Source organism: Pseudorca crassidens, chromosome 2, assembly GCF_039906515.1.
Source record: "Pseudorca crassidens isolate mPseCra1 chromosome 2, mPseCra1.hap1, whole genome shotgun sequence".
NCBI lineage: Eukaryota > Metazoa > Chordata > Mammalia > Artiodactyla > Delphinidae > Pseudorca > Pseudorca crassidens.
This window is the reverse complement of record NC_090297.1, coordinates 183,123,588-183,129,303: the sequence shown is the minus strand read 5'-3', so window position 1 is coordinate 183,129,303 and position 5,716 is coordinate 183,123,588. Positions and strand designations below refer to the sequence as shown.

General features: G+C 40.7%; 1 non-coding gene across 1 annotated transcript; it reads left to right on the top strand.

The window, feature by feature from the left end:
- The first annotated feature begins 281 nt into the window (after positions 1-281).
- Positions 282-388, top strand: LOC137220253 (U6 spliceosomal RNA). The gene has a single exon (XR_010941565.1). It is a non-coding gene; the product is annotated as a U6 spliceosomal RNA (small nuclear RNA).
- Positions 389-5,716: the final 5,328 nt, after the last annotated feature.

Here is a 5,716-nt window from a genome sequence, read left to right as displayed (position 1 = left end):
AGTTCTCTTGAGAAGCCAGAGCTTCCTGATTCCCTGTAAAGGCTCAGGGGTCCTGGGGGGGCGGGGCGGCTGTGGGTGACGAAAGCACCAGGCAATGTCAGCTCGATTCTGTGGGCAGCACGCAATACTAAAGAGATTTACTTCTTGAGGGTGTCCAAGCTGTTTTTTTTTTTTTTTAATAAAAGTTTAAATGTTTAATGGTGGTAAAAAGCACATAACATGAAATTTACCATCCCAACTGCTTCTAAGGATGCAGTAGTGTTAAGTATACCTACATTGTGGTGCTTTCTTCAGCAGCACATATACTAAAACTGGAACGATACAGAGAAGGTTAGCATGGCCCCTGTGCAAGGATGACATGCAAATACGTGAAGTGTTCCATAGTTTTTAGAGATTGTTGTACTGAGTGAACTAGGTCAGACAGAGAAAGACAAATATCATATGTCATTGCTTATATGTGGAATCTAAAAAAATGGTACAAATGAACTTATCTACAAAACAGAAATAGAGTCACAGATGCAGAAAACAAACTTATGGTTACCAGGGGGGCAAAGGAGGGAGGGATAAATTGGGAGTTTGGGATCAACATATACACACTACTATATATAAGATAGATAACCAACAAGGACCTACTGTAAAGCACAGGGAACTCTACTCAGTGGTCTGTAATGACCTAAATAGGAAAAGAATCTAAAAAAGAGTGGATATATGTATACATATAACTGATGCACTTTGCTGTACACCTGAAACTTAACACACAGCATTGTAAATCAACTCTACTCCAATAAAATTTTTTTTAAAAATATATTTACATTGTGCTTAAGTTCTTAAATAATGAGTCATGTAAGAATTCCATACTTTTACATTATTATTATTATTTTTTGGTTTAATCATTAGAATATGTGTTTCAGAAGTAATAAAAAAAGTCAAAAACCGTCTAATGTAAAACTGGTTTGATTGTACATATGTCTACAGATCTAGTCCTATGGTTGGTGGTTGATTAGTTTTTTGTTTTTTTTTTTGCGGTACGCGGACCTCTCACCGTTGTGGCCTCTCCCGTGTGGAGCACAGGCTCCGGATGCACAGGCCCAGTGGCCACGGCCCACGGGCCCAGCCGCTCCGCGGCATGCGGGATCCTCCCGGACCGGGGCACGAACCTGCGTCCCCTGCATCGGCAGGCGGACTCCCAACCACTGCGCCACCAGGGAAGCTCGGTGGTTGATTAGTTTTAAATGAGTCAATGAGAATACATAACTCCTTCTATTCATTTAACAAGCTTTTATGGAGCGCCCACTGTGAACACGCAGTGTTTAGACTCTGCCGATGCAGCAGTAAACAGATGGGCCAGGACCTGGTTCCCACTGAGCTTACGTGTCCGGCGTGAGGCGGCGGATGTGTAGAAGGTGGTCAACAACTGTGATGGCTGTGTGACAGGCAGCAACGTCATGACTCCTGGTTAGAGGTGAAGGCCAGCCTGGAATTCACAGCATCAGCAAGTCACCAAGTAGCCACTGTCTTCCTCGTTCCCAGAGCCCCGACTCCTCCAGCCAAGGAAGAGCTAGCTGGCCGTGCAGTGGCTTCTGTTCTAGGAGAGGGACCTTAAGCTCAGGGAACCCCGGTCTTCGTTGATGGGCAGCAAGCATGCCTGACCACTGCTGGGTCAGGGAGACGTCAACTCTCCCTCCTGTCTGTGAACAGAACTGCCTTTTGCCCTGAGGAAGATGCCGTCTCTAGTTTCATTTTATTATTATTATTTTAAATTCTTTTCTTTTTTTTCCAAACCCCACATTTGTTTATTTATTTATTTTTTTTGGCTGTGTTGGGTCTTCGTTTCTGTGCGAGGGCTTTCTCTAGTTGTGGCAAGCGGGGGCCACTCTTCATCGCGGTGCGCGGGCCTCTCACTATCGCGGCCTCTCTTGTTGCGGAGCACAGGCTCCAGATGCGCAGGCTCAGTAGTTGTGGCTCACGGGCACGGTTGCTCCGCGGCATGTGGGATCTTCCCAGACCAGGGCTCGAACCCGTGTTCCCTGCATTAGCAGGCAGATTCTCAACCACTGCGCCACCAGGGAAGCCCTTATTATTTTTTAATAATGTTCTATCGTAGTATAAAGGTAGATTTTCTTTTCTATTCTGTTTTCCACTTCTCCCGTCATTTTGGCAAATGACACAGAACTGCATATTGGCCTAAACGAATAGATTAAATGTCACTTAATTTATTCTAAAGTAAATTGTACCTGTTTCTTGTATGGATTAACTTGCCATACCTACATTTCATAGAGTATTTAATGTTCATTTTAGAGAAAAAACTGTTAGTAATGAGACTTCTCATTAATGCATACTAGTGGATATTTGCCAGTGAAGTAAACCATTTAATTATTAATTTCAGTGGAAAATAGCATTGAGAAGAAGTCAACAGGGTAAGAAACATTATCTTTAATTTGTTAACTTTCAGAGATATATTGCTGTATAAAAAGGTTATGACAAATTTCAAAAGCAACATAGTATAGTGGAAAAGACCACAGACGCTGGAGCCAGCTTGCCAGGGGTTGAATCCCAGCTCTGTTACAGACTAGTTGTTTAAACATGGTGAGCCGCCTAAGCTATGGGTGGTACATCTCCTTACTGGGAAAATGGGGATAATAAAAATATAGACCTCATGGAATTGTTAGGAGGGTTGAATGAGCTAATATATAAGAAGTGCTTTAAAAAGCTCCTTGTGCACAGTAATATTGTACAAGAGCTGCCTATGGTTATTACTATCTTCTTAGCCACCTGACATATGGTTCCTTTCCAATGCTGTGCTCCTCAGTTCTTCATGTGCACGGGAGTTGGGCCAGTGTTTCTGAGGCATGGCTGCAGGAGACCCTAGAATACCTTCTTCAATAGCATGATTCAAAAGAAATCACAGAAAAGAAAAAGAAAAGAAATCACTACTTAGATTGACATGTTTTGACTGGGTTTGTGAGAAGATCTGGTATTACTGAATGCTTTGTGCATATCTGCTAAAGAAATATCTTCAGATTATATTTTCCTTTCCAAATGTTCTTTGTCAATATAGGTGAGTATTTCTGACTTTCACAGCATTTACCAGTTTACCAATTAAGCTGTTCATGTTGCTCTGCTAGACTTACTATTTTAGCTGTGATAAGAATTCATTTGTAAAGCAATTTACAGCATTATACTTAGTGCTGGTCGTTTGCCTTCTTATTAGGTTTCTGAATCTTGAAGCATATATATTAAATTCCAGGCCCACAGAAATTTGAGGCTGACGGCTCTTTGTCCCCTATGCTCGATTGTTAGTCTTACATATTTGTTCAATAAAAAAGTCTACAAGTAAAAAATGCTGGAGAGGGTCTGGAGAAAAGGGAACCCTCCTGCCCTTTTGGTGGGAATGTAAGTTGGTGCAGCCACTATGGAGAACAGTATGGAGGTTCCTTAAAAAGCTAAAAATAGAGCTACCATATGATTCAGCAATCCCACTCCTGGGCATATATCCAGACAAAAGTATAATTTAGAAAGATACCTGCACCCCAATATTCATAGCAGCACTATTCACAATAAACAAGACGTGGAAGCAACCTAAATGTCCATTGACAGATGAATGGATAAAGAAGATGTGGCACATATATACAATGGAATACTACTCAGCCATAAAAAGAACAAAATAATGCCATTTGCAGCAACATGGATGCAACTAGAGATTATCATACTAAGTGAAGTCAGAAAGAGGAAGATCAATTCCATATGACATCACTTATATGTGGAATCTAAAATATGACACAAATGAACCTATCTAGGAAACAAAAACAGACTCACAGACAGAGAGAACAGACTTGTGGTTGCCAAGGGGGAGGGCGTTGGGGAGGGATGGACTGGGAGTTTGGGATTAGCAGATGCAAACTATTATATATAGAATGGATAAACAATAAGGTCCTACTGTAGAGCACAGGGAACTATATTCAATATCCTGGGATAAACCATAATGGAAAAGAATGTAGATAGATAAATAGAGAGATAGATAGAGAGATAGATATTTGTATAACTGAATCACTTTGATGTACAGCAGAAATTAATACAACATTGTAAATAAAACTATAGTTAAATTAAAAAAACATAAAAAAATAAAAAAAGCTGGCCGTCTGATTCTAGAACCTCTCCCAGGCTCTTTAACACACATCACATCTGCCCACCGCTGGTGGCCCTGCTCTTGCTATTATGTTCCATTCTTTAAACATTTTCTTAAGCTTCCTTTAAGTGTGAAGAGACCTACTGTCAATGCACCTCACCTATTTCTGACTTTCTCTGCAGAGTTACCGGGGAATTTCTCAGTCTCTTATTCTCTAAATTAACAAGGGGAAAACATCGCCTCATTAATTTTTTAAAAGTCATTTTTCCTAAAAGGGAAATGGATGATTGCACTTCAATAACAATAAAAGGGCACTAAGGAAAAAGAATGGAAAAGGCTGAAAGCGTGCTGAAAACCACATTCTTCAAGAAATAGCAGTAGTGATGGTGGAACATCATTATGAGAACATAGATGAAGAAAAAAATTAAGGCAAAAGGGTACTTTCTCTTTTATCCCATCATTTTATTTTATTTTGTTTTGGCCGCGGCATGTGGGACCTTAGTTCCCCAACCAGGGCTGAACACATGCCCCCTGCAATGGAAGCTCGGAGTCTTAACCACTGGACCTCCAGGGAAGTTCCTTATTTTTTTTTAAATTAATTTTTATTGGAATACAGTTGATTTACAATGTTGTGTTACTTTCTGCTGTACGATAAAATGAATCAGTTATACATATATCCACTCTTTTTTAGATTCTATTCCCATATAGGTCATTACAGAGTATTGAGTAGAGTTCCCTGTGCTGTACAGTAAGTCTTATTAGTTATCTATTTTATATATAGTAGTGTGTACATGTCAATCCCAATCTCCCAATTTATCCCTCTCCTCCTTTTCCCCCTTAGTAATTTTCCCATCATTTTAAGGAGGAACCTTTAAGACAAAGCTAATGTGTCCCTAAGTGCTAACTGCTTGAAGCACTCCCTCCCTCCCACAAAAGGCATCATTGACCCTGCCTCTGGGGCATTCATGGTAAATGGACTTGTTTTCTTCACCGCTTCCTCCTGGGATAGGCTGGGGCTGAGACGTGAAAAAAGGCCACTGACCACTCATTAAAAGCCCAGAAATGAGAGGGTGTCGAACACATGTTCCTCCAACACAGAACTGATTGCCTCAGGTTTTCTCCCCCGACAGACAGGTAGAGTCATTTAAATAATAATTTACATATTTCTTAGAATCACCGTGGAGATGTACCTGCTGTTTTGATGCTTTCCTTTTAATAACGATACATTTGTGATGGGTTGAAGCCCTTCCAAGAGTTCCGGGCTGTGCCAAAAATTGTAATCACACTTGACCCATGAGATGCACGTGTAGAATCTGTGGCCCAAATTCAGTGAAGTAATAAGCAAAGTTTGCGTAATCACGCTACATCTCTAGACTGGATTCATTAGTTCCTTGGGTCAGTTAGAACAATCATCAGAACACCCAATACTGAGCTAAACAATTTTCTGCTTGTAGATTACTTTAAAAGGAGGAGAGAGAATCAGTTCGAAAAGACCTTCACTAGCTGGATGGCACAGGGTGGGGAAGGTACCACCTTGCCTTCAGCTGATTTTAATCACAGTTATGAGAATGTTTAGTTGTGTCAGCACAT